Raw genomic sequence first — 21,631 nt, forward strand, 5'->3', positions numbered from 1 at the left:
CAGGGCGCCTGGGTGGCTCAGTTGGTTAAGCGACTGCCTTCGGCTCAGGTCATGATCCTGGAGTCCCGGGATCGAGTCCCGCATCGGGCTCCCTGCTCGGCGGGGAGTCTGCTTCTCCCTCTCCTGCTCCCCCCTCTTGTGCTCTTTCTCTCTCTCACTCTCTCTCTCAAATAAATAAATAAAATCTTTAAAAAAAAAATACTAAACACTTCAGTTTTCTGATGTGCACACTATCATGTGCCTTTGGGTACGCTACTCTTTCTGCTCAGAATGAACCTCTCTCCAAACCCTATAAATTTGATGAATGCTTACTTATCATTTAGAATTATCTTAAATTCATAAATACGTTCTTCCCTACTTTCTCATCAGATAACCCTCACTCTCCTGTGCCTTGCATATATTTCTGGTATTATGTTTCCTCACGAAACTGTTTTATTTCTTTTACATATTTATTTGTGCTTATTAACCATATCATCTTTGAGCTCCAGTTCATGATTCCTGGTTTTGCATCCATGGTATAGAATTCTTTAAGTTTTTGTTCCACTGAATTGAATTGAATTGAATTAAATTTATTGGTTGTGTATTTTTCTATGAAACCATCTACACTCTTCCTTCATTTTCCTTCTGACCAATGGCAGGTATTTGAGAGATCGACAGGTTTAAGGGCACAGTCTTTTGAAACGGAGCAGAACAATGTTAAATGAGCCACAAAGAGATCAATTCCTACAATTAGACCACAGAAGCCTAATACTCAGAACAACAAGCTCACCATCTTGAGGGCTGTAATGAAGCTAGAAATACATATTCTCTTTCTTTGCTGTGGTTTGGCCTGTAAGAGATCTATATTTCCAGACTTCTAGAAAACAGAAGCTATTAAAATATAGTAAATGTTTACTGGTAAAGTTATTCACCTATTTAATGGAGAAGGTAAAACTAATATGAGTGAAATGTATTTTAAAGTCATAAAACAATTCAAAAATTTAAGGAACTAGAGTAAGATTGAAAATAATTAAAAATGTAAACTACTTCAAGGGGATTTCATAATATCTATATTTTTTCAATTTCATAGTAGAATCTTTTATTTTAAAATGTTTATAAGTTCATACTATTCTATAATTTGAATTCGTAATAAATTGTCCTAAAAAGTCAGATGTATAAAGGTTATGGACTTTCTTTGTTCTATGAGATGCTTTCAAGGAAATATAATTATTTATTTATTTATCTATTTATTTATTTATTTATTCATCAAGAAAGTAAACAATTATCTCATAATAGGGGCTTGGTGGAATTAAGATTTTGTGTTATATATTTTTCTTAATATTTGCCACTATAGAAAAAAAATCAAAGATGGAGTTTTTCATTTGGTCTAGGTAGTTTTTTCTCTGGTGGATCAAGTTTTGGCTCAAGGTAAATAGCCCAATGGATATTGTAATGTTCCACGAATGTTTTCTGAACTTGTCAGATGATAACAATCACCAGGGATACTTGTTAATGAATGCAGATTATCAGTTAAATTTGACGAGTATGTGTTGGACTTCATGAATCTGCTTCTTTTAATGTGAAGCCCACGTGATTCTTAGTTTTCAACATAATATTCGGACAACTGCATCTCTATACTATATCAATGATTGAAACAATTTGGAACTTTTGCAGGAGTTTTTAGTCATTAATCCCCATTTTTCCCCTTGAAATATTTACTTTCCTCTCCAGATTCGTCTTTCACTGCTTATCTGTTTTCTGAGGATGAGTCGTATTGAACTGCCTGCATGCTCCCTTTTTCTTTTGTCCATGCTGTTTTCTGTGCTTTAAATCCTGGGGCCTATGCCTTCCCTCACTTGGCTGACCACATTTCCATCTGAGACTTAAATCTAGGGTCCTCTAGGCATATTTCCTTGACATCCTGTTCCTTATATCTACCATAATGTGAAACATTCTTCCTAGCCCCCTTTTATTTTAAATCTCCCCAACTAGACCATGAGATTCTTGTGGTCAGGCAAATTACTCTTCATGTTCCCAAATGAGCATAAATCTGACATCTACGATAGATAACAAAAAAAAAAGGTTTAACAAAGGAATGAAGACTACGAATTCTTTAGGTTCTATCTTTAGGCTAGTTTTATGTTAGTTAAGAGATCATTAACACAAAAACATTTAATTAACTAATTTAAAAAATTATCAAGACAATACATATGCATGTAAATAGTGTAAGGTAATACAAATTAAAAGTAAATTTTACCATCTCCAACTCACAATAGATAACCACTATTATCAGTTTCTTGTTTGTATTTCCAGAAATGTTAATATGCATAAAGGATGCATATGTAGATATAGATGTCATACATATTCATATATGCACAAATATACAAATATCCCTACATATGTGTTTGTTTTGTGTACACTTTTATACAAATAAGTTAATACTATATTTATATCGTGGAGAAAATTTCATATCAGCTTATATAAATCCACCTCATTCCCTTTATTGGCTATCCTATTTTACACATGCATCATGATATAGTTACTTCATCCCCTCCAACCGGATATTCAGGTTATTTTCATTTTTTCTCATTACAAACAATATTGTAATGAATGTTCTTGCATATAAATCTTTGAGCAATTTTTCTTCACAATGGATTTCAGATAGATATTTCTCAAATTAACCTTGAGAAAAACTGTCACAATTTACACTCCCCTAAAGAAGACACGAATGTCTGTATCTCCATACTCTCATTAATTTCGTATTACCCAATTTATATATTTGGGCTATCTCAGGTGTTTTAATTAGCATTTATTTACATATGTGTGAATAGGAGTGTTTGTGAGTATATATTAAGGATTTGGATCATTGGTTCTGTCTTTTCTTCTATCTTAGATACTATTATATCTCAATTTTTCTCTGCTCTACAGCTCTCCCGAAGTTTTTTTCATGCTTTTGATCACTAGTTCTCTGCTCATTTCTGAAGCCCTAGTTTTCATACCTTATTTTATTTTTTAAATAAACAAAACTGTTCTTCAACATTTGACTATTTGAAATAGTCAGTGATTTACATCTATGGTTTATATAATGTCAATTTGCCAGTTTTGCCATTATACCCATTCTATAGCTTTGGTTTTCACTACCTGTCTACCTAGAGTTAATAATGCTTATTACCTCTTCAACAAGCACAGAAAAAACTTCTAAAGTTAAGGAAAGTTCTAAATGTGAGGTACACAAAGAATATTTAGAATGGACGGTACCGGCTTCCAGTTATGGAATGAATAATTCATGGGGATGAAAGGCACAGCATTGGGAATATCGTCAGTGGTACGGTAATAACGTTGTAGGGTGACAGACGGTAGCTACACTTGTAGTGACCATAGCGTAACATATAGACTTGTCGAATCACTGTGCTGTACACCTGAAACTAATGGAACATCGTGAGTCATCAATCCTTCAATAAAAAAAGAATATTTATTTTAAAATATGGCACGCTTCTTGATTTTGTGGATCATCCCTGCACAGGGGCCATGCTGATCTCTGTATTGTTCTAATTTTAGTATATGTGTTGCAGAAGCAAGGACTAGACTTAATTTTTCTGATCATAGAGTTGTCTACTCTGGTATAATTTGTGTATGTACGTGAGTGCTTGTGTGTGTGTTCCAGTACTTATTTTAACTTGTTGTACTCCTACCCAAGTACGTTATCTTTTGGAGCTGCACTTGAGGAAGAGCCTGAAATGATTTGCATTCTAAGTTTTGTGTATGCTCTAAGTTTTAGCATATTTCATCCATCTTTATCCAATCCTAAAATAATAAAGGTAAACTGGAGATAACTTTTAATTATCCTGGGATTTTGATAGTTTTTGAACATTGAGAGTCACATATACCTTAAAATATTAGATCATTTGCCATTAGATATCTCTTATCTCCACCATAATGTTAGCCTCTTGCTTTACCATCCTAGTCTTAAAAATGTATCTTAAAGTTTTGCATCTTAGAATATTGATGCTCACACATTAGCTTCCTTTAAATTATAGTGGAAAGATATGCTTATGTTTGTTAATCTTTTGCATGGGTGTCTCTCTCTGTCTCTCTCTCTCCTTTTCCCTCTCTCTTTCTCTCTCTCTCTCACTCTCAGGAAGTCAGGAATCGAAAGCAAGAGGAGACGGGTACTTGACCTCTTGACCAAGTTGTTCTGTTTGGTGAGGTTGTACCACACTGCCCTTGCGAAATTTAAAGTAAAAGCTGAACAGAGGTGTGAAGTAGAGGGGCCAAGAGTGTTAGGCTCAAAGGCCGGATTGTCTGTTTTCTTGAAGTTAGGGTTATTGGCAACTGCCATTACACCATCCAAGCTGCTGTCACCCAGCACAGCCGACCGGCATGCCCTAATTGCAGTGGCCTTTTCATCAAGTAAGATCATCCCACTAAACACAAAGAGCTGTCTTTCCATTAGCACAGACAGTAGCCAGCGAGATCAGCTGGGCTCCTTGAGTATGATTGCACTGTCATATTGTTATGATTTGTTCAAGTTCCGAGCATTTAGCAGATACCCTTTGCACCTCTCTTTGTACCTGAATACTATAACCTGACTGCCCCTATCATTTAAGAGGGTACTCTAGCTTTTCAAAGTTCAGCAACGCACAATTGCAGGCAGGCAACTGGTTTCTGACAAGAGATCAATACTGTCCTTCCAAACGCTGGAGTCAAGCTGCTGGCTCTGTCAGAGGGATGTGTGCTGTAATTGGATCACGGAGGCGGCGAGTCATCTGAGTTTCCCTTCAGCACTGTCACAGCTGTCAGATGTCATCCCGTTGTACAGCTGTCACTGCGGGAGGGTTGGGGCTCTCTTTCCGTTCTAACCCAATGCAAATGTCCACTTAGCAGATGAATATTGAAGATATTAGACACTTCTTTATGCCTTTATGCAAAATAAAGATCTGTGTCATCTGTGAATTTCATGGAAATAAGTTGCAATTTATTCACTGTGAGAAAAGTGAAGTGAAGCCTGTAAAAATGAGAAATTATTTGGTTCAGCCTATTAAAAAAAGGAATATTTTACAGAATAAACAACAATATGCAGATATTTTTCTTGAGATGGAAAAAAACTAATAGTGTGAAGTACTTAAATGGTCACGTCACAGTTGGAAGATGTTTAAAAATAGGTATGTACCTTTTACTTCATCCACATTCTCAGAAAAGAGACAAATCTTGGATAGATTTAGGTCCTTTCAGATCATTAAAATTTGTTGAAAAATATAAGCCCAATATCTCTTAATGCAGCAATATGATGAGACTTAAGGAATGTAGTTATATTTAGAATCAGATCAAGGAGTCTCAAGAAAGTTTTTAAGACCTTAAGACAGGACAGTCTCAATAAAATGAGTATGATGTTTTGGCCACAAAATCATTTTTTTCCTAAATTATGACAAGTGAAATAGAAGGACATGTCCATAGTGGGCAAAATAATTATATAACTAATGGGTGGCTTCTATCAATTTCAGTGACTTTTGCTTCTGTTCAAATTAAAAAGAAGGGTCAAATAGAAATGCATATTATTTCACTGTACTTTACTTAAAACACTCTATTTTTAGGAAGTGATGAATGATTAACTTTAGAATTGTATAACTTGAGTCAGGTACATTTGCAACATACAGTAAAAATAAAGAGATGTCACCGATGTGCCTTTGGCAATTACGGATCCACGAATTTCCCTAGACTATCCCAGAACAAAGTACAATTTTCATTTTTTTCACCATTTTTTTTCCCCTGCCTCTCTAAGCTGATGTCAGAATCATTTTTGGATGGCCGACAGGGTAATTTTTGATCTGGGTGGCTGACTTCCTTTTTCTTGAGGTCCAGACCACACACCACCTTCTCTGTCAAACAGGCAGCTTGCACTCGCCCCACTGACAGAGTAGCATGAACCTTATTTTCCAATATCTAACCTTAACATCCTGTCATCCACCAGGGGAATGACACTGGGTCAGCCTCTCAAAATATCTGAATTTTTTGCCTCCATCTGGCACGATGAAGTGACCTCCCCTCATGTGACGTGGCTCAAGGTTTGTAGAGTCTAAAATTAGGGACTGCCAGAATCAAAACCTATGTATTTGGTCCGCGTTGTGGGGTATGGCAGTGGGAAGGGAAGGAACCCACAACAAGTGAACATACCCACTGTTTTCCTTTAAAAGATGAGGTGTTTGAAATGATGATAACATACCCTCATGATGGAAAAAAAAGTCACATTTTCCCTGCCTCAATTAGCATTTTTCTCTCAATGTGATTTCACTTTTACAAGAAACAGGCTAAAAATCCTGTGAAAATTAAAATGTTTTACTCCAAAGAAATGAATTATTGAGCAATCAACTCATAGTTGACTATCGCTGGTATCATAAAATGGTCTTTAATTTACTTGGGCAGAAAATAGAGGAATGAGTGGAGTAAAAATCTTAAACTTAGTTTCTTAAGGTTATTCTTCTGTGATGATAACTGTGAACTTTATATGCAATGCTAGTGACTCAAGTAGGCTCCCCCTTTTTTTTTAACATGGTTTATGGCTAATTACATCAGAGATCCAAAACACTCTTTTTTACATTTGCATTAATAAGGGTGTCACATGACCACATTGAAGTAGAAGTATACATCAAACGTAGATTAAAGGTTGGTTAAGCATCAAACCATGTTCCATATGTAAATTTATAGCAATGATGTGCTGTAGAAAGATAGCTTACCCTCTATTTCTCTGCTACTAAATAAAATTAAAAATTCACAACTCTGGTTTATGGGATTTTAAATGAATTTGATCTCTCTTTTGGGCAGGGCAAATAAGTGTTTTGTGATGTATTATTTTATAAAAAAAAAAGACCATCGTTCTGGCTCATTTAATTTTGCGAGTGAATGATCTAAGATTAACTACAGACTAGTCGGTGCAGTTTAAAAGCTGAAAGCAATTTTCAGCCATAGATGGTAATGCCACATTCAGTCCACAACCGAATGACTCTAAATGACTAAGCTTCGAGGTCTTTGTATATGACCACAGGGCCTGATAAAGCCATAGGAACACAGTAAAAGCACAAAAATAGTTCCAATTTATTTGGTGCCATCACCTTAATGAGATTAATACAGACGTGTTCATGTGCCTAATTGGTGATTTTGTTTTAACTAGTAATGAAGGATTAAAACTTCAGGCAACAGGCTGCTTGCTGGAGAAGGGGATTTGAGGGAAAAAAGTTTTTAATTATAAAAGGAAGCTGGTGAAGGACACCGCTGCAGAGTTAATAATAATTCTTAAAAAAAAAAAATAAACTGATTAAAATATGTACCCTGGATTGCTCCTGCCATCTGAGGAGAAAGGGTGATTTTATGAGCAGTACCACATATTGCTTTTATTTACCAATAGACCATTTTGCATACAAAACCTATAGAACTGTTACTTCTGGTGAAAAAGCGTTAAAATTGAAAAACATTGGCCCCCAGGCTACTGTGGAATTTCAAGTATGTAGTATTGTATTCTAATTTATTCTTTTAACAGTGACTGCCGCGGGATGACCTGTGGCTAGCTGTCCTAGGTCCCACAGCATCCCAGTAAACCAGAGCGTCTTTGGAGGAACTTCACCTATGACTTGCAACGAGATTGCCCTCCTCAAAGTCCAGTTGTAACCATTTACATGCTAACAGTCTTGAGCATGCTGCCAAAACACAAACACTCAGCCTATGTCATTAAAACTTAATTATAAGGGGGCAGCTGAGCCCTGTTTGAGTTTTGAATCTGAAAAATCTTGTTCAAAAAAAACAAAAATGAAAGTACCAACCAAATCTATTAGCATCTGTCTCTACCAGCCCAGTGGACTATATTTAAATAGAATTGTAGGTTTTATCAGAGTTCAACAGCACACTCAACAATCCTCACATTAAAACCTATTTTGATTATAGTTCCTCTGTCATAACCATGAGATGGACCATTGTTTTATCTCACTGTTGGTGGTGGTGAGTGATCTAACTTGGGCCATGTGTATCTGTCCCCGTGCTCAATTTTTTTTTTTCTTTCAGCACAGAGTAAAAAATAAAAGAGCTCTATCCCTACACTGCCAACCAAATAAAACAATATTATCTCGGCAATTATTTGCGCCACCCCCCCTCACCAAACTTGGCCCCAACGCTGACGTGTCATTTTGATTAGGGGAAAAAGCCCTGAAATGCAAGAATTTTGTCTTTGATGTTCTGTTATGAACCACTTTAAAAGGACTCTGGGTAGTGATACTGCGCAGTGTAAGATGCTACCTTCCCAGAGAATGAAGACAGAAATATATTTTACATTTCTTGTCAGATTGAACTTTAAGACATCCTGACTGCTTTCTCTATAATTTAAACATCACAGCCAAAATGGCAACATGCTTTGTTCAGTTCCAGTTGTGTGGAGTTTTAGTGCTTCATTGATTCAGAGGAAGTCTGAGGCGGGCACCCTGAGCCGGGGCGTCAGAATCACTCTCTCACTGCAGCATGTCAAGCCATTATATCCGGGACCAGAATGTCACCGTGGTCTCAATGGTTCGTCAGCTGAAGGATATGGTTAACAAATGTAAAACCAAACTTCAGAGGAGTTGGTTTTCTGTGCTAAGTGATCTGTATTCCCTCTGAATTTACTTTCCCCTAACCCCGTGAAATTAACAGTACTTTCTGACATTCGACCCCCTGACCTCACACATAATAAGAATTTAAAAAGCACCATGCATGAGTGTGTCTCTGTAATGCAAAACTGGAAAAAATGACCATGTCACAGTTTTATTATACAAAACCTTCTCAATCTCCATTGCATGCTTCATATATGAGCGCTCGGTTTAAAGTTATTATAAAGAAAAACACCATTTTAAGAGTAATAATTCACTGCTCGTGACTTTTATAGACAATAAATTGTAGCAAATACATATTGCTACCAAAAGCTTTGTACTCCATTAATGCAGATATTTACCAAGGTAAGTGTGAAAGAGTCCGCTGGAAGACTCTGATGGTTCAAAGGAAGGGGCTACCAGGGAGCCAGTTGCCAAGGGGGCAAGTGCATGCACAATGTGTAGGTCTCAAGGTTTAAGAGGCAGAAGCAGGAAAGTGTTATGTGGAAATGATTTTGTGTTATCAGGCTCAGGGGATGACAGCATACAAGAGTACGAACAAGGTGCTATGTGACTTTTTCTTCACTGGGAAGTAAAGATTGGCAGCTAGAAGTAAGGCTTACAGACAGACCTGCACACAGGACCTCTTCACCTAGGACTCGTAATCACTACTCAAAGGAAAACGCATTTACCAGGGAAAAGCGGCTGTAGCCATCAGAAGTGTGCTTAAAACACCACTTAAATATCACTTTATACGCTATTACTTGCAAACTGTGGCTTCGTATTAAATTATACTTGCATAGGCTTTTGCTTAGGTACTGATAATGCTTTTGAGGTTGCATTGGTGAAGAAGAATTTAGGCTGCTTTACAAGAGACGTGACCAGAATATTCCACGCAGCTGACAGTGACAGGGTGAAAAATTGCAGAACTGTACTTTCTTTCCCCGTATAGATTGTAATTTTAATTGTCATTGTGGCCCTTCTGTTTTAATTATGGGACTTCTTTGATATATACCAGGACATCGTATTGAATGAAAATATGGTGCTATAATAGTCTCTTTATAATTAATGACCACATGTAGATCTTGGTGCATAAAAGGGAAGGAATAAATGAACAATTTATTTAACTAGGTTTTGGATTTCTTTCTGTCTTCCAGTGAATATAAAGTGATCCCAGGGCTTCTGAGAATGTTTGATGTAAGAACTGCACAGAATATCTAATAAAATTACTTTAGGCTAAATTACAAAACATATTATGTTTTAAAATGTTCTGCCCACAGATGGTAAAATTGTTCTATTTACCATATTATTCTTTTAACACTTTATCTCAAACAAAGGATCTTCTAAATTTATTTGCAAGGTATATTTTAAATGTGCCTTCCTAACAGATTTTACCAGTGTTATAATTAATTTTTACAGGTGAAATGAGGGTTCAGGAAAGAGACCTTCGGAACTTGATTTATCAAGTGGCAAAAAAAAAAAAAAAATTCTCTCTGAACTTTTGCTTTCAAAATACAATAGATCTGTGCTGCATTTTTTCTCTGGAAGGAAGAATAAATTTTTCTCAGTTCCCACCACTAAACAGAAACTGTTTTTCTACAAATCAAAAATAAGTAGTCTATTCCTAGGTGATTTAAAACCCTTAAAATCTGTGAAGAGGAAAAGGGAAATTCAAAAAAGGCTTAACATTGTTCTCAAACTCTCACATAACAAGCTCACCGTATAGAACACTGTGACATAAATATGCTAGGCTCATATACATTTCAAGAGAGCCAGACCTCTGTGGATTTCTGGAAAGCAGACCTATTTGTCCAGAGTCTGTCACTGTAAAACAGTAAAATACCCCCTGACAAGCTTCTGCTAATTTTATTGTGGCATGGAGTCCTGTGCATACATCCTCTACTGTATGACTGCAGTTCAATTGCAGAACACGATGAAATTGGATCGGCAGGGACAGGGACTACCCTGGGGTCAGCTGTGACCATGCCACTTCCATGTGATGTCTAGTTGGGGTGATGGTGTGTAAATAAACGTAGAGAATTGCAAATCTTGTCATGGCCACGCAGAACAGCTCAAGCATTTAAAGATGGTTGCCCGCAAACCTAACTGGAAGGTGGTTGCTCTGTGTGGTGGCTGAGGAAATACTCAATCCTTCGCCCGAGTCGTCGTCTTGACATATCTGAAAGTACTGACCCAGCATTATGTTGCTGAAGGGATTAATCACTAAATTGTTTTTCACTGTAGTGGAAAGTAAAGAAACAAACTAAGCATGTTTGAATTTGGTGCTTTTAAAGCTATTATGCTGATAAAAAGACACTTTTTATTTATATTATCCTACTTTGATTTATTTGTTTTTTTAAACGAGGTGAAGCATCTTAATATCCTACTGTTTATTGGATTTAGCACATTAAAGTTCCATGAGTTCTTGTCATTATTGTGAACTTTCCTAATGTTAGAAAATAAAATATTATAGAATTCACATTTTCTGCTTATGAATCTAATTTTATTTAAATACTACTTACAGAACTCATTAAAATATACTTAGGTTTTCCTACCTTCAACCAATAAGATGTATTTTTTACCAGTTTTGCATTTACACATATCTGTTTTTCTGTTACTTTTCCCACATGACAATTACCTTTCATTACAAATTTATAAAATCATTTACATTTTAGCAGTTTAAATGTTTCTGCTGACATTTTGTAACTATTACCCTCTTCTAGAATGGCATATGTTCAGGCAGTTAATAAAAAATTAAATGGAATAGCACTAGACAAGGTGAAGCTTTGTATCAGAGTGTTCTTCACATTTCTGAAAATACCATCTTTGTGTTGCAAACTGTGAAGTGAGGTTAGGGCTGTGCCGATATGTGTATTTGTCACAACTGTCACAGGGACCGAGAACTAGCCAATCACGCAGCCCTTAATTAGACAGTTATATTTTGCTTTTTAGAAATTGTCCTCATGTAAAATGGTGTCTGTGATTCAAGGAAGGTGCTGAGAGTTAAGAGGGCAAAGAATGCCAGCAGAAAAACCCTTTAATTTTTTAAAGAGGATTTATTAACTGCTGCATGATTTCTTAAATATAGAAATGAAAGATGCAATGCAAAAGAAATTGTATAAATTTAGCAGGGAAGAAAGGTATTATAAGGATTTTTGAAATAGCAATAGGCTGACTTAACCATCACCATGGTGTAGTATGTTGTCATATGGATTTTGAAATTACAATTTAAAAATGCATAAAATGAGCATTCAAATAGTGAAGAGATCATAGATGTTTTAAAAAAAATCTTTATATCGGTTCATAATTATGACATCGACTTCACTGGAAAATTTCGTTTAAATTATTTGTTACTGAAGGTAAATTGTGTATTTTTGTCAGAGATTATTTATGCTTTGATTTTTTTTTTTGAATTCTAGAAACATCTATACAGCATCATTTTATATATATATATTTTAAATGAATTCAGGGTTCTTCCCTCTCAAAGTAAAAGGTATTGTACACCTTGCCATATTTGAGAACATGCTTTTAACTTTTATATTTATACACAATTATAAAGTTTCATAGAGAATGAAGCAGACAAAATATATCAGTAAAAATGTGCCTGTGCAGTAATTGTATCTTTATATGTATTTTCCTTGTCTGTAAAAATACACACTAATATACCTTTTTACTGCTGTTATCTCCATCCATTTTTACATTTTGAAGATTGGAAATTGAAATTACATTTATCTTTTAAGTAATAGATCACCAAGATACTTGGTAATGTTTGCCAGCAATATTGCCTTTGGATAAAAATGTGATGAATTTTATAATCTTGTGTATAAGTAAAAGTAAATCAGCATGATTTCAAAAATATCATAAAACTTATTATAACCTTTCTCTTTTATACGATTTCTGAGGTCTTAAAGTTTTTAAGCTAATTCCACCCAGAGCAGAAACATTTTGAATTCCTGGAACCTGAGGGTGGGAAGTCCTAAAAAATCCCAATAAATGAAAGCTATACAACATCACAAAGAGCCCTTTTAAAGAAATTAATAACAAACCCCAATTTAGATAAAAGAAATATGGCTTATTGGTTGTTTGTTTTTAACAGTGATAATTTCATGTATTTTATGAGGAAAAAAAAGTCTAATTTGGGATAACTTGCATGGTTCATCCCATTTTAAATCTTTATTCAATAGGCATATCATAGAAGTTTTAACAGTCATAGCAGATTAACCTTGCCTGTGCTTTCGGAGGCTAGTCATCTGATGAATTTACATGCAGCTGGATGAAAATGCTATTTGGAGAGAGATTGAGAGTTTATTTGATTAAATCCCTTTCTCCACTACCTTGACCTCTTTCTTGTGAAATAATCAGAACTGTTTAGCAAGAATATTCAGCCATTAATAATGAATTGCTTTTGAGCTGGTTTCTTCTGCATGCAACAAACCCATTGATGTCTCTGCTTCTTTTCCTTTCTTTTTTCTTTTTTTAATAGTGCTTTATTTAATGAGCACTATGCTTAGAAACAGTAAGAAACATATCTTTGAGGAATTTTGTTTTGTAATACGTAGGCCATTTTGCTATTTGTAGTACTAATTGCTGTGGTTTTACCTTCCTCTTCTTCCAAAGACGGTGTCCCCACAATCTGTATAAAGATGGGATGTGTTAGGCCAGGCCAAATGCTTCAGTGTGATTGGATTGCAGTTACATGGTTTATTCTCACCAACTACAAGGATGATCTGGAGAGTTCATAGAATACTGTGAGCTTAAATAGTGACATTGTTCATGATTCCATTGTTTGCATACTTATATACTTTTCCTTCATAGACCCTTGGCTCCTAACAGTTTTGTTACTCATTTGAATCAGTTCACAGTTGTTTCCCTGAGCAATTATTAGATCATATTTCATAGAATCTTTTATTTTTAAGAGACTTTAAAGATCATTTGGTACAAGCTATTTCTTAGAGAAAGAAAATTATCTGCAAGATTAAATTAATTTCTCATCTTATACAGCTAGGTACAGACAGATTTGGGTTGATTCCAAATCCACTCCAGGCTAGGAAAAAGCAGGGCAAGATATGGCTATTGTCCTCATCTACTTAAAATACAGTTGAAAGACAAGATATTCACATCTAAAAAACTAGTCAGCAATTAATGCTAGTTACAGATGAATGAAATAGGGACTTCCTGCCCTGAAAGCTGAAAGGCAGAATTTACCTCCTTCACATCTCCTTGGAGTATTACTGGATGAATCCCAGGCTTTCTTTGGCAAAAATAGCATTGGTCAGTGTATGGAAGCTAAGATAGCTTTCAAGTGTAACTCTGCCAGGAAATAATGGGAGCAAATGGAAATCTTTAAAATTACAGTACTTATCACTCCTGGTGTATTTAGTGCTCTTGACAGTTGAATTTTTCGGCAGGGGCATATTTGCTGTATATATACCCTACTGCACTGTCATCCATTATAAAGCCACAGTATCTTGTCTTCATACTAAATTGAGCTTCATTATAATTTGTTTCTTAATAACATGCACTTCACTGTAATATGTAAAATGCTTGGCTTTCATGAACAACTCTATGGAAAACCTGCACAGTATCTCATTTGCATTTAGAAATTACATTACGATATACTAAGCTGCAGAAAATCTAATCTAAAAATTTAAAATAATAATTTCTAGTGTTTTACAAGGAGGATACAAGTCAGATTACAATAGCACATTGTACTATTTCTCTGTTGAGTAAAACAGAATTGGTTCATTATTTTTTTACCTCAGAAGTACCCAAGAAAGATTTAATTCTTTGATAATGAGAATAGCATTATATTGAGAGGGGAAGACCATTTAGATTGTTCATAGGTGGATAAAATTTGTCTTACTTAATCATAAATTAGTCACTTTAAAAAATATAATCATATCATTAATATGCTAAGTTTAGGGGAAAGGTTTCATGAGACTCAAAATACCTGGTAGCAATCCTATTGTACAGACTATATATCTTATTTTCAAAATGTTCATATTTTCAATTATGAAGTAATACATAATTCAAAAATTCATCTTCAAAAATAAGAGGAAACATATAAAATAAAGTTAATTTTTATATTTACATCTAAATATACCTACTCTAAAACTTTTGTTATATTTTTGATGTTTAGGATCCAATAAAGATCATATAATGTTGCAAACTTGATGGATTTGAGGGTAAGGTTTTTAATGTTGATACATATGTATTAGAAGATTTCTTAAAAATATGAAATTTATTTAAATAAATACTTGAGCACCGATGATATAACTTATTCTTGAGTATGTCAGAAAACACATTCTTTTGCCACCAAGTATTTCATGATGTATAGTGGGAGTAGTACTTCTATGTATTAATTTTAATACAAGAATAAAGTTAGTGGCATAAAAGAATAAAACCTTCAGTATTTAAGGAAAGAAGCCATATTTAATAAGAATCAGAAAGTGCTCAATAGAGAAAGTTTTATTTTAGATGAGGATGAAGTTAAATTCAATGAAACCCAACAAGCATTTATTATCATCAACTATGATATGTCCTCTGCTCTGAAGGAGATTGCAATCTCGTTGCAATAAGAAGACATTGGAAGGGACAACCAATTCTCCTGAGCTATTAGGGAAAGCCTCATGAAAGAAATCACATTTGACCAAGTTTTTAATTAAGGAAGAGATAAGTGGGTGGAGAAGGAGCCATCCTGGGATGAATGAAGAGCATAAGAAAAGAAAAAGCTTTAGGGTGTGAAAGGGAAACTATCTTCTGGAAAAATGGCTAATCATGGGAAGGGAGAGCCTTATGACAGTTGATGAAACAAAATAGGAACAGAGCTTGAGGCCCCTTGGAGGACTTAACAAAAGAGTGACAACAAATGTCCAAACTTCTTTTCTTTTTCCATTCACTTTTTTCTTTTCCTCTCTATTTTTTCTTTCTCTTTCTGGAAGATAACCATAGCAGTTTTTGTAAGAGTGGGAGAGTAGAGAGAAATAGCGTAATTTTGCTTCGGACTGAGGCAAAGTCAACTTCTCAAGATAAGCTGAGAATTACCTTAACTTCTGACTATGTCGCTGATATATTATTAAGAATTTCTAGTGGATTTCTTACTTTATTTCCATTTTAGAAGACTATGATATGAAGTAGAGATGGTAAGTGAGAAATTCAGAAATCCTTGCAGCTAAGAAAATCAACTTTTCCATTCCCAAATCATACAAATTTATTATAGAACAAATTAAATTCCCGGGTTATTGCTCAGCCTTCTCTCTGCTTTATTCCATAAACAAAACTTTATTGAGTAATCTACTTCTCAAAAGTAGATTCCTCTTATAAGACTTGAGTCTTGGGCTCCTCCTGCATAATACTAAACAAACCAGATGACAAGTATCAAGTGCTATCAGTTTTCTTTATATCAAAAAACAAACATAGCAAATGAAATTAATTTTGTCCAAGTTTATATCTTTAAAAAACTGTTTATTTTTGTTCTTGTCTGCTTATTTCTTTTGCAAATATTGCTTTTCTTTACTTAGATTCCAGAATCGGTAAAATATGCCAATTTTTAAAAATATTTAAAAGAATGATATTTACTCTAAATATACCTCATGTTTGTGCCAGAGACAAATATTTAGAATTTAAAGCAATGTCTTTTTATTACTCAGAAAATCTGTGAGACACATCCTAATCATGGAACTAGATAAAGTTCTAGAGTGACTCTAGGACAATCATATCGGGAGATATTATGTTTTTGCTACTTATTATTTTGTATTACTCAATTCAATGTCCCTTCTCTGGGTAGTCTGCAAGAGTATGATACTGGGAGGATGTAACCAAGGAACTAATGTAAAAGAATAAAATGAAACAGATAAAAGAAAAATATATACATTACCAACAATGTCAACTTATTTCTTATTTCTAAATACTATAATGCCAAGTGAACTTTGACTTTAAGCCTAAATTCTAATGAAGGCTGAAATTGAGTAAATAATTACATCAACAAACAAGGTAGATGATCTGACTAAACATGGGATAAAGTTTCTAACGCTCAAAATTTCTTGATGTTTATGGGGCGCCTGGGTGGCTCAGTCGTTAAGCATCTGCCTTCGGCTCAGGTCATGATCCCAAGGTCCTGGGATCGAGCCCCGCACTGGGCTCCCCGCTCCGCGGGTAGCCTGCTTCTCCCTCTCCTACTCCCCCTGCTTGTGTTCCCTCTCTCGCTGTGTCTCTCTCTGTCAAATAAATAAATAAAAAAAATCTTAAAAAAAAAATTTTTTTTTGATGTTTAGAAGAATGTTTTATCTATATTTTATGTAACTAGGATGAGGTTAGCACGACGTTTTAGTACATTGCTTTAACTAAAAACTGGACTCTGACTATATCTTAGAAATTTAATCGACTATTTTTCTAAAAATCCAAAATGGAGTTAAAAAAAAAAAAACAAAAAATCTCCATTGTCTTAACCAAACAGCCTTTTTGATATCGTACAACCTGGTTGATCAGCATAGTCTTCATATCATCAACTTCCAATAAAGTTAAAAGTTCACATTCGGTTCCACATATTTTGCTTTATGGTGGAAGGTATGCAACACAGTAGGTAACCCTCTTATAGAGAGAGGTTTGGAGGCTAAAATCAACATCAAAGGTAAGAGCCATGTTTTAAAACTGAGTTTGCCCTGAGAAAGCTGCCACATAAGAAACATAGAAGTTCATTTTTCCTAGAAAGCTTTCATTGTGCAGAGCAAAACATAATGTCAGGCTTCAAACAATCAATATATCCTCTAAGTCTAGCATGGCAAGCTTTCACTGGAACAGGAAGAATTCCATCCTTAGTCTGTGGCTCGTTCTCATTTCAGTTAAGTCTCAATGTTTCTTGGAAGTTTTAGATTTCATTCCTTGGCTATCTCAGCGAAATTCTCAAAGTTTCTTTCCCTGATTTTCTGTGCTTTCTTTAGGACAATAATAGCATTCCACAATGAAAGGGGGTGAATCTACAGATCTCAGTCAGAGGTTGGTCATGGGACTTGGTCAAGGAAGAAGGAGTAGGGAAAAAGGATGCATCCAAGACAGTTCCAAGAAATTGGGAGGATAGTGGTGCTACTGCAGAATTAGGAAAACAGGAAGAGAGAATGTTTGTGGAAAATGGTAAATAATAAAGGTGAGATTCGATTTTACTTTGTAACTTATACCTAGATGATTTGCTAAACTCATGAGAACAGTTTTTGCACAGTGGTGAGAAGGAATCCACATTTCAGGAGTATAAAAATCAGTAGATAGTGAGATATTAGCAATCATAAATGTTTGAAAATAAGGGAAAAACCAAAGATAAGGTTACGTCTTGAGAAGGAAAAGGGAAGAGAAATCATGCCTAGGGGTAAAGGCTGTAGGGAAATGAAGGGTGTTGAAATTCAAATGAAAGAAGCGTCCCTTTCTTGAATAAAGAGAGTAAAGGCAAAGTAAAAAGGTTGAGGTGCTGAAAGGGAAAGGGGTGCTCAAAGTAGATAAACTCCATCTTCTCATGAAATAATAGCCAAGGCAATATGCACAAAGTAGATCAGTTATTCTCTTGACCAAGGTGGAGATTGTTTCACAGGGTTACAATTGGGAAAAATAACGAAATTCCCACCCCCTCCACCACACACACACACACACACACAAAAGTGAAAAGAATCTTGAGAAGTAGTGTAGTGAGAGCCTATGGTTTAGTAGAATTATTTTACATTTATTCTTGCAAAATACCCTAACTATTAGAGTGGGGTTACATTTTCTAATTGGTTCCTCCATTTATGGATGTTTTTTCCTTATAATAAAATTTTAAACACTGTGTCAGGATAAATGTTTCAGAAGCTATCCTGGGCCATCTTTGTGAAAATTTTCCTTATCATAAACTGAAACTTTCTTCTCTGTAGCTTCAGTGTTAATTTATCAGAAGAAAACCTCCTCCCTCATTAGGACTGCTTGTCAAAAGCTAGCACATCCTTCTTTGTTTTCAAGACTGAAGACTATACATTTTTTAAAAATAATAATTTCTAATATTATTGAATTTCTTTCATCAATGAAGAAAAAAGTACACATTATTTTCACTCAGAAAATTGTGCATATATTTAGAAATAACTCATAGCTCAAATAATGATATATGCAATTACAAATAAAGATCTATTGCATGACTTATTTTCTGTTTTGTACATATTTATATGAAAACTATTTTGTTTTGATTGAACTCTACAATCAATTTAGATGAATCTATACTAGCATTTCTGAAGATAGAGTGTCATGAGGATAACATGAAGGCGAAGGATCAGGAATAGGAATTTAAAAGACCATGAGAGAAATACTGAAATATTTTTATTTTTTGGAATTTTTATTCTTGATACTGTGATAAAATAGATTGCATATTAATCTCCAATGAGTAAATTTCTCCCTGAGATGTGGTTGGAATGCTTTAGATTACAAGTGGGTATTTTTTCCCTCATTGCATTTTTCCAGAACATAAGAAAATGATTGGAACATTACTTTTTATGGTTGATGGTCTGGCTTTATCAGCTTTTTTTCAATGTTGTAGAATAAGTCCATATGTTTATGACTATTTCCTTTATTGTGAGTACCTATATTAATTAAAAAGAAAATATTCTTCATTAAATTTTACTCCTCACACCATGTCTAGAAAAGGTTAATTTACTTAAACAATATGATAATGTTATTCTTCATAGATTGCTTTCTTTATTGACCACCATGTAGATCCATTAGTTATTGATATACATGATCAAATGTGGGAACATTCTAATATGTTATAGAACTGTTTTCTTTGAGATTTAATATAACTCAGAAAATAGCCCTCAGAGAATGTAAGAGTATGTATAATGTCAATTATACTTCCATAGCAAAATTAAAAAAAAAAAGTTTGTATATAAAAATTCTTGTGTCATATTAGCTTTGAAATCATTGTAACTGGCTTAGAAATGTTGGCAAAACTACAAAACTACCTACTGGTTGAGTCAATAAAATAGTTCACACCCAGTATTCAGTCCATTTTCTACATTAAAGTTAGTCTAAGTATTAATGAGAATTGCAACAGAGAGAATTGCGTTAGTTTCTGACAAGATTATAGACTGCAAAAGGAAATTTACAATCCCTTGTCATAGCCAGGGCCAATTCAGAATCCAGATACCCTCTGTCTTGTCAAGGGTTTTACCTTAGGCCATATATACCCTTCCCACCTGCCACATTTGCGTTAGGAATTTTCAGAACAGATTTATTAATCCTTCAAAAGCCCCCACACTGGTATAGTCTACATTGATTATCTAAAACATTCAGAATGCTTTGAAGAAATTAACCATTACTGGAGTGAATTTTCCCTCCTTTCTTTCTTTCCCCTTCCCTAACAGGGAGGGGGAGTAAATGGAGAACCCAATCTTTAATGCTTCCCTCTTCCAAAAAAAAAAAAAAAATCAAACCAGTGTACCCAGATAATTTAAGCTGATTCTAGAAAAATAATATTAAGATGATGATTTATTTTGTGTTTCAGAAATACAAACTTAATCTGAAGTTTTCTATTCTTTAGAGTACTGGAATTTAATGCATGTTTAAATGTCTGATTATTTCTAAACAACATGTTATAGAAATTCCAATCATTCATTTGATTTACATTCTCCCACGTTTTCTTCTCGTTCTCTGTATTTCTTCTTCACTTATCGTATCGATGGTCTTTTTGAATATATCTAGTCCAAAGTTAAAATTCTTAAATTCCACATAGCAATTGCAACTTTAGTTTCTCTTATATTTTTGAGATGTAAAATGAAATTTTCATTAATTCTCCCAAATGTGGATTGATATTGCTTAAAATGACCTAACATACACTTACTGTTTGCTGAGGATTGCTCTAAATTCTTTGTATAAATAATCGCTATAATTCTAAGAACCCTAGGCAGTATTGTTCATATCATTATTCCATTTTTATGGATGGGATATTGTGGCACAGAGTTTATGTGGCTTGCTCAAGACCAAAGAGCTAGTTGATGGTAAAGATACAAACTTTAAATTGTGTAGCTTCCAGTTTTCACACTTAGCTATGGGCACTGGTGGATTATCATAAAGTAGGAGTTTCTACGGCCAGAGCCAAAACTTTATTCCCAAATCAGACCAATCATTTTGTCTTTTTGTAAAATTCATCCTTATGTATAGTGGTTAAAGAATACAATTTTAATAAGGCTTTTAGAAAAAGGCCATCAACTTTGAAGTCAGGTAAAGTTAACCTGAAGTCTTATTTTTATAGTTAGCTTGTTGTGTGGTTGATTTGGATTATTTTACTTAATTTCTCTGATCTCATTTCTTCAGGAATATAAGGATTAAAATAGTTACCTATATAAAGTGACTAGCGCAAGGCCTGCCTTACTGTTGTTTTTTTTTTTTTCTTTTTCCTTCAAGAAAAAAATAATCCATTTTCTTTTATCTTCTGCTATTCCATGTAGGTGAAGCCTGAGGGTGTAAACAATTCCTACCCTTCAGTCTAGGTGCAAAGGAACTGGGTATTTTATATATTGATTTGCAATATTTAAGCATTTAAGCATGCTATCTTTCTGTCTATAATTAGTTTGTGCCATAATATAAACACTCAACCCCCACTGCTTCATAGTGCTTTTCTTTGCCTTTGACGAATGAGCATCTTGTTTTACTGATTTCACTAGAACCACACAATTAAGAGGGAGAAACACTCTCCACCATTTCACAAACAACCACTGCTTGCCAAATCATATTTTGTGTTAAGTTTGCTCTTCCTTTGTGGAGAATGTAAGTAGCCGGGGATCAAGTTCCATGTGCTTTGCAAAATGCCTAAATAAACCCATTTAAAACTGGAGATTATGTCTATTGATAAAACAGTCTTGTGAATATTGCATTGAAAACTGGGCTACATTTTTTTTTTCTTAAGTCATTTACGTTCTCAGATATATCATAATGAAACCTATGGAACTTTTGAGAATGAAGAAAACTCCTCTTGCACACTGGGAGTACATTTCAAGTATTAATATCTGTGATCATTTTGAAGGAGTATAATATCTGCTGTT

General features: G+C 34.5%; 1 pseudogene; it reads right to left on the minus strand.

Annotated features, from left to right (window-relative positions):
* Window positions 1–3,457: 3,457 nt before the first annotated feature.
* LOC115940263 (U6 spliceosomal RNA) lies at window positions 3,458–3,557 on the minus strand (annotated as a pseudogene).
* Between the last annotated feature and the right edge of the window lie 18,074 nt (window positions 3,558–21,631).

Source organism: Leptonychotes weddellii, chromosome 3 (genome assembly GCF_054177405.1).
Source record: "Leptonychotes weddellii isolate Sample4059 chromosome 3, ASM5417740v2, whole genome shotgun sequence".
NCBI classification, from domain to species: Eukaryota; Metazoa; Chordata; class Mammalia; order Carnivora; family Phocidae; genus Leptonychotes; species Leptonychotes weddellii.